Source organism: Thamnophis elegans, chromosome Z (genome assembly GCF_009769535.1).
Source record: "Thamnophis elegans isolate rThaEle1 chromosome Z, rThaEle1.pri, whole genome shotgun sequence".
Lineage (NCBI taxonomy): Eukaryota > Metazoa > Chordata > Lepidosauria > Squamata > Colubridae > Thamnophis > Thamnophis elegans.
In genome coordinates, this window is record NC_045558.1 from 17419277 (window position 1) to 17432877 (window position 13601).

Sequence of the window (13601 nt, forward strand, 5' to 3'; positions counted from 1 at the left end):
AAGCAGAATATTAGTCCAATGGTTGACATTTTCCACTGTGCTTTTGCAGTCTGTAGTCTTCACTTTGATACCACTGAAATATTTCTACATTTTGCTCCTCTCCCAACAATATTCTTTACCTTCAAGGATGCCAAACGTATTTTTACAGAGGTTTGTGATGGTGTAGTGGTTGTGCAATTTGATTCGAGCCAGAATAACCAAAGTTCAAATAGCAATTGCACTTAGACTTATATGCCGCTTCATAGTGCTTTAAAACCCACCCTAAGAATTTTTTTAAATAAAATCAGCATATGGCCCCCAACAATCTGTGTCCTCGTTTTATCAACCTCGGAAGGATGGAAGGCTGAGTCAACCTTGAGTTGTTCAGAATGGAACTTCTGGAGTGAGAAGTCTTAGCCTGCATTCTAACCACAGTGCCACCATGGCTACAAATCTTTAATAAATGATGAAGTTCATGGAATGATAAGGTAAAGGTAAAGGTTCTTCCACATATGTGCGCTAGTCATTTCCGGCTCTAAGGGCAATGCTCATCTTCAGTTTCAAAGCAAGAGAGCCAGCGCTGTCCCAAGACATTCTCCATGTCAAGGGTCCAGCAGGATTCAACACTGAAGGTGGTTCCTATTTTTCTACTTGCATTTTTTATGTGCTTTTGAACTGTTAGGTTGGCAGAAGCTGGGACAAGTAAACGGAAGCTCACCCCATTATGCAGTGCTAGGGATTCGAACTGCTGAACTTCCAACCTTCTGATCAACAAGCTCAGCATCTTAGCCACTGAGCCACCGTGTCCCCTTCATGAAATGATAGTTAGACAGCAATCACCTCTAAATCCGATCTGCCACACTAGATAGTTTTAAATATTAAAATTTTCTTATATGTCACCTTGGTTTCCCTGTCAGAAAAATGGAAAATAAAAATAATGAACAGATAAATAAGAATTACTCATTTTCTAGCTGTAAAGACTATATCATTTTATAAGTTAAATTATTAATCAACTAATAGGCTCAATATGTTTTCTTTATTCTATAACTGACTTTTCAACTTTTGTTCTATTTTGGTACAAATATCATTTATATATATAAATGATTAGCTAAATTAATTCATTTACAGAAAACCTTCTTAAGGTGCTGCAGCTGTTGTTGGGCTTTTTGTTATGGAAATATCATCATCATTCCTGAATTTTATTTTTATTATGCTTTTCCTGCTTTTGTTTCTCCTGTCTTATTTTTGCTGACACTGAATGAATACACAGCTATCTATGGGAATACCGAAAAGGGAATTTGATTGTTTCTTTCCTCCTCTTCAGCCACCAGGAGAATCAAAGCCTGCTGAAATTGCATATTCAACACTAAATCGTAATTTCAGTTAGGTGATTAGCCAAGAGTTGTCAAGGAATGCATTGGGGTAAGTCTCTCTGTGTATGTGTGTGAAAACACACACACACACACACACACACACACACACCACTCACACACATGTATAAAACCAAAGAGATTTAATAAATGGAAGCAGCAGATGTTTATTATTAATTGAATGCATAGAGTTTGTAAAAGAAGAAACAAGCCAGATGGCTTCACAGCAAGAGATATCTGTGTAAACGATAATTCACCAGGAGCAGTTCTGAATCGTTTTGCTCTGGATGGAGAACAGTGTTTTTATTTATTCCAGAGTTACATGCAATCAATGTACAAAACTAAAATAAAATTTGAAAGATATAAACCCATTTATCTCCCCCTGCAAATCCCAAAGCAATTTATTTTAGTTATTTCAATGTAACTATTTTAAGCCACTGTTTCCTAGCTCTGTTATATTCTTTTCATGATATTAAACAATCTTTTTTTCCCCTCTACAGGCATAGTCCATAGATATAAACAGTTTTATATTATGTCACTTACTGAAGTGGGAAATAGCTGCACCTAAATTCCCTAGAACTCTATCACTACAGACTTTATTTCTATAAATAAAAACACTATAAACTATTACAGTGGTATAATACTACTGGAAGAAGAATTATAACTATCTTGTCACTTGAGCAATTTCAGATTGGATAAGATCTTCAGAGTAAATTCCAAATTCATTTAAAATATCAACAAAATCACATTTTAAGGAGAGCACCTACTATAAATGAGCTTATGAATATCCTATCATGTTCCCTTGAAAATAAGACACTGTCTTATTATCTTTTCACCCCCCAAAATAAACACTTGGCCTTATTTTCAGGGAGGTCTTATTATTTTTGAGGTGCAGGAGGCAGAGAGCTTGGTCACCTTATGGCTGCTACTGTGTTACAATATTGTCGGGCTTATTTTAGCGCATGCACGCAAAAGCCCGATTGGGCTTATTATCCGTGGAGATATTATTTTCGGGAAAACAGGGTAGAAAAGAAGTAAACAACTTTCTCCAGGCAAAGACACCACAGATTTGGCTTAAAATGAAATGTTAATAGTCGCTAAAATGAAGACTAGTCAATTAGAAATCTTTGGAAAAACCACAGAAGGTTCAGTGAAGACTTTCAAGCAACAGTTTTCAAGGTATAAGTCCCAGTTATAGACTGGTGTTTCTAGAAATAAACTGGGTTTTCATGTTTTGTCTGCCTTAATGTGTTACATCTTCATCTGTTTAGTACAATGGAAGTAAATCTAATTATACCATCGAGAAGATTGGGAACTAGAGAGATCGAAGTCAAAATGCCATAATCCTGAAATCTTCATCTTTCCTTGGAAATAAATTAATGGTTGTCTATAGAAATTCTCAATCATCCAGGTCCTAGTTATACCAAAGGTGCTTTTTCAAGAGACAACTGGACTTTCTGGTTTTTCGTTGAAGACATTTGGCTTCTTATCCAAAAGAAGCTCCTTGGATGAGAAGTGAAATATCTTCAAAGAAAAGCGAAATGTCTTTAAAAAAGAAAAGCTAGAAAGTCCAGTTGCCTCTTGAAAAAACTCCTTTAGGTAAATCAATGGTTTCAACTGAGCTTATTCCCAAATAGACCTGCTTAAGCTTACAATGGCTTACACCATTGCAAACATGTTGATCTCTTTAACATTATACCAATTTTAAGATCTTGCGGGATGGAGGGAAGTCTTACTTAGGATTCCATAACTATGAGTAGTACTTGCCAGAAAAAAAAACCGGTACAGAAGGAAGCTAATGCAGCATTTAATGAAGAGAAGAAATGGAATTTTAGATTGGCAACATATAGTAAGTCTCAGTGATGCTTCCTTTTTTCTAAAAAGACAATTGGGCTATTTTTTTCCTTGACGAAAAATATCAAATATTTTGTTTCTCATTCATTAGTTGTGGTAGCAGGAGGGATAGAAGGGAAGGTACCTATAGAACCTATAGCTAACGTTATGGCCAGTTTGGAGAACCTCCAAATCCCACCACTGGATGGCCCCGCCCTCCATGTCCCGCCCTTGCCATCCCTCCACGCAGGACCAGGAGTCTCCACACAGCCTGTTTTGGATGTAAGGTAAGTGCAGGGCCCACATAGAAGCACTGGGAGGGTGAAAATGGGTCTCCCGGAAGGCATCCAGAGCCCAGGGGAGGACGTTTTCACCCTCTCATAGACTTAAGGAAAGCCTCCGGAGCCTGGGGAAGATGAAAATGCCCCTCCCCACCCCATGGTGCAGGAGGCCAACTAGGCCACACCCACCATGGCCATGCCCACCCAAAAGAGAAGCCGTTGCTGAAATTTTTGAAGCCCACCTCTGCTGAGAATGGATGGTGGTGGGGGGAGAATAAGTTCTGACTGGATGATGGGAGGGTGGGAATTGAATAATTTTATTTCTTCACAATCATCTGGTTGCTAGCACTTTCTTCCCCCCAGGATCACCTGAAATAGAGAGAAATTGGTTCTGGAATCTTTTTGGCTGCATGTTAAGACTGGAAGCAGCACCTATTTCCAATCTACCATGTAGCAGTTATTATATCGTCATACCAGTCCACAAATGGGATTCTAAAAATCACACAGAAAAATAATCACCATGTGTCATGATTTGCTGTCTGGAAAGCCATCTCAGACAGAAAGAATAGCCCTGAGTAAGGGATTGACATTTATTCCATGTTGGGGCTCACATCCTCTTCATGCAACCAAACCAATATGTGTTTCATAAAATGCTTAAGTATTCATAATATTATAACATTTTTTGGGGTGGTGGTGGTGGCAGAGAGTAATTTTCAATACAAGACAATTGAGGGATGTCTCTTCAGGTTTATGTCTTTTCTTTCAGATTGTTCAAAACTGTTCCGAAGTACAAAATTGCCTAAATTATAGCAGATTATAATAATATAATAATCCAAATTAATATGAAGGTAAACGAATAAACCATTAATAAAAAAAACACTATTTAACATGGATATGTGTCGCAATAGCCACCAGATGGCACTAAAAGCTAGGTGATTTTTTTTTTTACAAAAAAACCCCTCTTTTTCTTTCTTTTCTTCCTTCCTTTTTCTTTCCTGCCTTCCTCTGGTGACATCCAAGTTTAGTTTTCAGAATTTCCAATATTCTTATTGATTCATTGAAAAGGTAATAGATTGAGAGAAAACAAACTAGAAATCCGTTGGAAGTGTTCTGTGAAAAATTCATACCAATATCTGTCTCTTATATAGAAAGACGGTTGTTTGGAAATGTGGAGACAAACAGAAAGATGAATAGATGGCAGATAGGCAGGCATGCAGTCTATAAAAATATGAACAAACCTCACTCTATTCTAGCATTAATGATGTTACCTCGTTTGATAATGAAAAATCCGTAAGAAAACTATAAAGCTCAGAGACTACCAAAGACATTGAAAAAAAACCATCTACTTATACTTCTGGAAATTTGTAGTAGTTCCCACAAAGTAACACTTTTCAAAAAGTTCCTTTATAATCCAAACTATACAAAGGTACTTGTTAGTTTTCATAGCAACTTAATTAAAGCAGCCAGAGCTAGTACAGGTATGTCTCCTAGGCCCCTTCAATTATGTGTAGGTAACCAGTAATGGAACAGCAGTCTAATATAAATAAGCCTGGGGTACTTAAGTTAGCTCTTAGAAAGTATTTTTGACTTCACTAGCAATTCATAGTAATGAATGATAGATGCTTTGTGCATGTTCTTTTGAAGAGATGTAACCTGAATGTCTATTGTTCCTTTCAAATGCCTTTTCGGATTGATTGGTGTAAATGACAAAGCAAGGCAATTTAATTCCGCAACTAAAATTGTAAGGTTTGCCAAATATAAAAGAACTTGAAAGAAGAGTGAAAGTGAATTACAAAGTCAAACCAGGAAGGTCAATTACTTGTGCTCCAGTTTCAATAGGCTCACCTTGATCATGACTGGTATATTCCTTCAATTTTGTTCACAGAATTAAGCTCCTTTATTAGCAGCACTCAATACCTATAATTTCCAGACAGGGAAAAAAAAAGTTCTTCATCAAGAACCTGTCAGACTTATTCAAATAAAAGCAATAATGAAATGTGTTCCTTCTGTTCTGAGAGCAAAAAGAAGAAAAAGAAAATATTCTATCTTTAACATTAATGCTTACTCGGATGCTCTTAATCATAGGTTGCAAGCCAAGTTCATTATTTTAATTGCAGATTCCGGCATGTGATTCAAGGGGCTCCTTGTGGCGATAGTGTACTATTTGTGGTGAAGAATTTGCAAGAGGAATTATGTCTGCGTTACATTCAAACTGTTGGAAGAAATGTCCTTCTGGGTTCAGTTCCAAGTGGGGAAAAAGACAGTGGAAAAATGGAGGCTGCTTGGAAAGATGGTTTTAATGGTGGATAGGACCTCATGGCTTGAGGTCCTGGGGAAAAAGGTGATCACATGCTTCCAGATGTTGGGTGAAGAAGAAAAAGAAGGGGCTTGCTGGGAGAACCTGAATTTGTTATACTCTCTGTTCAGCCCCACCTCTCTGTTTCCTGTTCTTGTGTAGGAAATGTATTCTGATTGGTTGTCAGACTCCCAAGTGTAGGGGGCGGGGTCTTCACTAACTTTGTAGTGCTCTGTATGGAGAACTAGGCAGGCAGGAACTGAGGCAAGGCAGGTTGAAAGTTAACAGGCAACCTTTATTCTAACAATTAACAAGGCAAACATGCAAGGCAATTCCAAACAACAACATTTGCCATATGACAACTCTTTATATAGGAGCTTTCAGACAGCTCAACTAATAGAACAGCTGCATTCTCCCGCTGGCTGGTTGCTTGCATCTTAGCCAATCAAGAGTGTCCAGCAGCTGGCAATGTCTTTCGGTGGCATCGTAGCCCTGAGGACTTAACATGTAGGTTGCGTATCTTTTGACTCCCAGATGTGTATCTTTTGACTCCCTTGGTTGTGTTCCCAGATGCCCTGTGGTGAGATGGGTAAAGAGCTAATACGATCATGCCCTAATCTCATTACCCTGGATCTAAGGGGGAGATCTTTGTTATGTAGAATAGACCGGCTCAGGCATTTTAATGGCCCATTGACAAAGGTGGGGGTTATTAAGAGTGAATCTGCTTCCTGCTTAAAACATTTTTCTTCATTTCTTATCCAGGGAAATATAATATTCTGCCTTCTTAATATTTCCCAGGATATTTCATTTTTCTAGCAGCGGGCTGGGTTTTAGCTTCCTACAAAACAAATCTTGAATATTTCACTCAGGTGAAATGGATCCAATATAATCCTGCACTGGCCTGAATCTGGATTTCCACAAAGCTCCAGTCCCAATATATATTTCAAAGGTTTTGGTGCAGTGCTTTTTTTTTTATCTGATGAGAAAAAGGAGAAAGATGGAAAGAATATCAATCAGATTACAAGGAAGTGGAGGTGTTCCTTCCATTCAGAATGGTTTTAGCAAAGCAAGATAATCCCACAAGAGTCAATCAGCAGATCCTTACCAATCATTCCTCCTCTGATCCTTGCTTATTCTATAGCCATTTCTGTATAGCAATTATTGCAATGTAGTGCTCCCCAATTAATTCAGTATTTTATCTATATGCAAAGTATCTTCACTTGCTGGAAATGATTTATGCTGGTTTTTTTCCTAAACCATATTTTTATGCTATTTAAACAGTGGTCTGTATCAGTTAATTGTTCCAAAGATTTACCTTCATTCAGTTCTATTCCAAAATTACTATCAGAGGACTTTAAACCACAAGATTTTAAAGCAGAAATTTATTTATCATTATCGTGAAATATTGCAGAAGCTTCAGCCCTGTAATAAACAATGAGCTTACCTAGAAAGTTTGTCTCGAAGCCATTTATCTTTTTCCCCAGAAGTGAAATAAATTTTATTGTACCAAGCCTCATACCATATAGGATACCAATCAAATTAGCAATGTGGGACTCAGTCTAGCATGCAAATCTGTTCACTTCTAAAAATTTAGACTGGGCCCTCTCCTGCCCTAAAACTTATTTCACTTCACTCTACAGCAAAGACCACCTAAGCTGCTAAAACTGGATGGGAACTATATGGGAACATACAATTGTTGTATATTGTTGTAGTTCTAGAATATAGTTCTAGAATGAGTTGTATTTTATCATATCTGAGTAATCTAGATAAGGTAAAGGTAAAGGTTATGCAGTGCTAGGGATTCGAACCACCGAACTGCCGATCTTCCTGATCGACAAGCTCAGCATCTTACCACTGAGTCACTGTGTCCCTGTAATCTAGTTATACAATAGCAGAGTTGGAAGGGACCTTGGAGGTCTTCTAGTCCAACCCCCTGCCTAGGCAGGAAACCCTAAACCGTTTCAGACAAATGGCTATCCAACATCTTCTTAAAGACTTCCAGTGTTGGGACATTCACAACTTCTGGAGGCAAGCTGTTCCACTGATTAACTGTCAGGAAATTCCTCCTCAGTTTTAAATTACTTCTCTCCTTGATTAGTTTCCACCTATTGTTTCTTGTTCAACCCTCAGGTGCCTTGGAGAATAGTTTGACTCTGTATTCTTTGTGGCAACCACTGAGATATTGGAACACTGCTATCATGTTACTCCTGGTCCTTCTTTTCATTGAACTAGACATACCCAGTTCCTGCAACTGTTATTTATATGTTTTAGTCTCCAGTCTCCTAATCATTTTTGTTGCTCTTCTCTGCACTATTTCTACAGTCTCCACCTCCTAGTTAAATGATAGCTATTTTACTGTTTTGTGGTACAACTAAATTATTGCTGAGGATGCTAGTAAACCATTCCAAAATTCATTTTTTTCCAATGAGATGCTATCCAGAAATTTTAGAAGATCTCCCAAAATTCTTAACCATGTTGCTTAAGAATTATATTTTAAAAAGTCCCTTTTGCTATTTCTGGGTACCAGGTTGGGTAGAATAGCCATAATCCACAATCTTTCAGGCTTCATTATGGCGGCCGCAGCGGCAAGGACTGGGTTTCGAAAAAATCAGCGCTCTCCTCCTCCCCTACTAGAGTGGCTCAGGCCAGTTCCAGACTTTGGCCCCTCAGATTGGGGCCCTTACTCAGCCTTAGGAAGGAGACTTTTATGCACACGGCCCGCTGACCTTCTTCGCTATGTTACAGAGATCCTTCCTTCCGGCCCTACCAGTCCCACTCCAAGGCCAGATGGCGTGAGTAGTCAGGGCCCTGGTCTCAGACTGCTGTTGCTAAATGCCAGGTCTGTGGTTCACAAGGCTCCCCTTGTCCAGGACTTAATTTTAGACGAGGGGGCAGACCTGGCATGTATTACTGAAACCTGGCTGGGCCCGGAGGGAGGAGTTCCCCTCACTGAGATGTGCCCAGAGAGTTTTCAGGTGCTTCACCAGCCGCGACCCCAGAGAAGGGGTAGGGGAGTGGCCATTGTTATCTGAGAGTCTTTAGTTCCTTGTAGGACCCCTGCTCCGGAGCTTGTCGGGTGTGAGTCCTTGCTGGTGAGGTTGGACCCTGGGGTCAAGTGGGCATGCTGCTAATGTACTTGCCTCCCAACAGCATTGCAGCAGCCCTCCCCTCGCTCCTCGAGTCAGTAGCCGAGCTGGCAGTTGAGTTCCCCAGGCTTATGGTGCTGGGGGATTTCAACCTGCCTTCACTCGGCGAGCACTCTGATGGGGCGCAGGAGTTCATGGCTTCCATGACAGCCATGGGCTTGACCCAAGTAATTCAGGATCCGAATCACTTGGCGGGTCACACACTTGACCTCGTATTTCTCTCGGAGGAGTGGAGTTGTGATCTTGGTCTGAGGGGCATTGAGATCTTGCCCCTGTCATGGTTGGACGACTGCCTACTGAGGCTTGACTTTCAGAGGCCAATCCCCCACTGTAGGGAGGAGGAACCGATTAGGTGGTTCCACCCCAGGCGCCTTATGGACCGTATGGGCTTTCAGACGGCGCTTGGTGTTATACCTTATACTCTCGCCCGCGATTCGATCGGGACTCTGGTTGCTGCTTGGAACTCAGCGGTGGCAGGGGCCCTTAACCGGATTACACCTTTATGGCCGATCTGCGGCAGTGGATCCAGGAGGGCTCCTTGGTTTACTGAGGAACTCCGGGAGATGAAGCACCAAAAGAGACACCTAGAGCACCGCTGGAGATCCAGTAAGTCCATGTCAGACCGAGCCTTATTAAAATCCTGCATCAGAGCCTACCTCCGGGCAATCCGGACGTCAAAAAGAACTCATATTGCCACTCTGATAGCTTCCGCTGAGTCACGCCCAGCCGCCTTGTTTAGGATAGCCCGTTCCCTCCTTAAAGGGAGGGATACGGGCACTCCCTTACAAGGTAAGGCTGAGGAGTTCGGTCAATTTCTCGTGGATAAAGTGGCTCGGCTTCGGACAAACCTGGACTCCAATTGCGCAGAGCCAGCCCAGGTACCGAGGGAGGGTCTTGAGCAACATCGTTGGATTGATTTTCAGTCTGTTACCCCTGAGGAAGTGGACAAGGCCATTGGAGCAGTGAGTGCCTCCACTTGTGTACTGGACCCGTGTCCCTCCTGGCTGGTCATGAACAGCAGGGAGGTGACACGGGGCTGGATCCAGGTGATAGTGACCGCGTCTCTCCAGGAAGGGTCCCTTCCCCCCCTTAAAGGAGGCGGTGGTGAGACCCCCACTGAAGAGACAGTCCTTGGATCCAGCCATTTTAAATAACTATCGTCCAGTCTCCAACCTCCCCTTTGTTGGAAAGGTTGTTGAGAAAGTGGTGGCCTCTCAGCTTCGTCGGTCCTTGGAGGAAACTGATTATCTGGACGCCTTCCAATCTGGTTTCAGGCCTGGCTACAGCATGGAAACTGCTTTGGTCGCACTGACCGATGATCTCTGGAGAGCCAGAGACGGGGGCCGTGCCTCCGTTCTGGTTCTCCTGGACCTCTCAGCGGCCTTCGATACTATCGACCATAGTATCCTTCTGCAGCGGTTGTGAGAGGTGGGGGTGGGAGGCACAGTTTTTCGGTGGTTCTCCTCCTACCTCTCGGGCAGGTCGCAGTCAGTGTTGGTTGGAGGACAGAAGTCGACCCCTAGGCCCCTTAATTATGGGGTGCTGCAGGGGTCGGTCCTGTCCCCCTCCTGTTCAACATTTACATGAAGCCGCTGGGAGAGATCATCTGACGGCACGGGATAAGATACCACCAATATGTGGATGATACTCAATTGTATCTGTCTGCCCCTGCTTCAGTGAAACAGTTGACATGATGTGCCAGTGCCTGGAGGATGTGAGAGTCTGGATGGGGGTGAACAGGCTGGCTCTCAATCCTGACAAGACCGAGTGGCTTGTGTTTTTTCCTCCCATGAATTGGCTAAGTATTCCATCTCTCAGGCTGGGGGGTGAAATTATACGCCCCTCAGACAGGGTTCGCAATTTGGGAGTCCTCCTGGACCCACAGCTGACTTTAGATCACCATTTGTCGGCTGTGACCATGGGGGCATTTGCCCAGGTTCGCCTGGTGCACCAATTGTGTCCCTACCTGAACCAGGAGGATCTTACAACAGTCACTCATGCCCTTGTGACCTCAAGACTGGACTACTGCAATGTGCTCTACATGGGGCAGCCCTTGAAGAGTGTTCGGAAACTTCAGCTGGTCCAGAATGCAGCTGCGCAAGCGATCGTGGGTGCACCTCGGTACACCCACGTTACACCTATCCTCCGCGAGCTGCACTGGCTACCTATTGGTCTCCAGATACGCTTCAAGGTGCTAGTCATAACTTACAAAGCCCTACATGGTATTGGACCTGGGTACTTGAGAGACCGCCTTCTGCCGATTACCTCCCACAGACCCATCAGATCCCACAGATTAGGCCTCCTCCATATTCCATCTGCCGGCCAATGTTGGTTGGCGACCACTCGGAGGAGGGCCTTCTCTGTGGCTGCTCTGGCTTTGGAACGAGCTCCCCGTGGAGATTCGAACCCTCGCCACCCTTCGGGCCTTCCGGACGGCCGTGAAGACCTGGCTGTCCCAGCAAGCCTGGGGGTGAGTTCCCCCCCTTCTCGAATTTGCTGTGTCTGCTGTGGTTTTAAATCGTTTGTATCGACTGATTGTTTTGTCTTACTTTTTTATAATTGTTCTCCTTCCCTTGGCTGTTGTTCAGCCACCCTGAGTCCCTTCGGGGAATAGGGCGGCTTACAAATTGAATAAACTCCAACTCCAACTCCATTAATCCCAATGCACTGCCAGTTTCCATTCTTAACAAGCTCTGAGCTTCTGGTACTGGAAAAGTGAGATATATCTTCAAGCAGCACACTAGTTGGTAGTTGATCTAAACTAGAATTGAAGAAAGGTGGTGCATACTCTAAGTAAGAACTGTCTGTGTACACACACATATGCACACGCACACATGCACGCACACACATGCATGAGCACACATGCACACACGCGCGCACACACACACTCTGCAAGCTCATGATCCTAACTCTAAACACTGCAGCCTGGAGTGCAATGAGCCCTTGGCACTTTCTTTGTGAGCAAATAGTCCTGTGATGCATTGGATCATCTATATGAAGGGAAGTATGCAGTGCGCTATCCAGAGGTGGGTTCTGGCAGTCGCTACTGCTGGTTTGCTCAGGACATGCCACATGCATGTGCTCGATGCGGGCTGCACGCACATGCACAATACCACTAAAATTGCTCTGCACATGCACAGAAGCAAAAAAACAAGATATCGGCACCTAAGACGCTGCCTGGAGAACTGGTTTGGGGGCATGCCAGGCCTGGGTCTCTGCCAGTTCCAGCGATCCAGGCCACCAACTTACTATTGGTTCAGCCGAACCGTTAGGAACCTATCTCTGACGCTATCCCACAGCTCTGCCTTGGCCCAATACTGTTTAATGCCTTCATCAATGATTTAGATGAGGTGATAGAAGGGGAACTCAGCAAATTTGCTGACAATACCAGGCTGTTAGGAAAATGCTCCAGAAAATAGGTTTAAGGTACAGATTTGGCCCTATCTAACAAAATGAAATTCAATGATTAGAAATTTAGGCAAGAAAAGCCAAATGCACAGAAATAGTATAAGTGGTAAGTAGTGGTAATTATAAGACGGATGTTGGAATCCTTGTTGACAGTCACTTAAATATGAGCCAGCAGCGTACTGCAGCTGCAAAATAAGCCGATACAATCTTAGGCTGCATTATAGTGGAATAGAATCAAGAACACAGGAAGTATTAATACTCCTTTATAACATCTTGGTATAACTCCACTTGGAATACTACATCCACTTTGAGCCACCCTACTATAAAAAAAGATGTTGAGATCCTGGAAACAATACGAATGATCAGGGTGTTGGAGGCTAAAACATATGAAGAATGGTTGTGGGAATTGGCTCTGTCTAGTTTAATGAACAATAGACTAGGGGTGACATGATAACAGTGTTCCAATATCTAAGGGGCTGCCACAAAGAAGAGGGAGTCAAACTATTCTCCAAGCACTTGAAGGCAGGACAAAAAGCAATGGATGGAAACTAATCAAGGAGAGAAGCAACCTAGAACTAATTTCCTGACAGTTAGAACACTTAATCAGTGGAACAGCTTCCCTCCAGAAGTTACGAATGCTCCAACACTGTAAGTTTTTAAGAAGATATTGGGCAACCATTTGTTTGAAATGGTGTAGCTCTTTCCTGAGCAGGAGATTGGAATACAACAGGCGTGTCAAACTCACAGTCCTCAATCTGGATATGTCACACACTGGTCATACCCATCCCCTTTTAACAAAGGGGTGAAAGTCACAATACATCGCATGATGACAATGTGACAATGTGAGTTGTCACATTAGAAGACCTCCACTCTCTTTTCCAACTGTTATTCTGTTAAATATTCTTAACTCAATTCTTTGGCATGTTTGAGAAAAATCTGACCTGTAGCCAATCTTACGCCACAAGTTAACAATGCCATGTCTTCTTTAGTTGGAACCACATAATATTGAACTTTTGCCACAAAAGCAGTCACTCCGAGACACTGATTCTGTTCTGAAATTGCTGTAGCTGTCTCATAAAGATAGCTTTATGATTCATTATGTGAAATTTCATTATCTTCAGCAGGTGCAATTGTCCCATGCTCATTTAAATTACATGGCAATTAATTTTATTCATCACAATATCATTTAAACTCATTCTTCCTCTAATGAATTGAGATACTTAAATATTGTCTGCGTTTTTTCCTCTGTCTTTTCTACCTTTATAACAATGGGAGGTGGATTAAATTA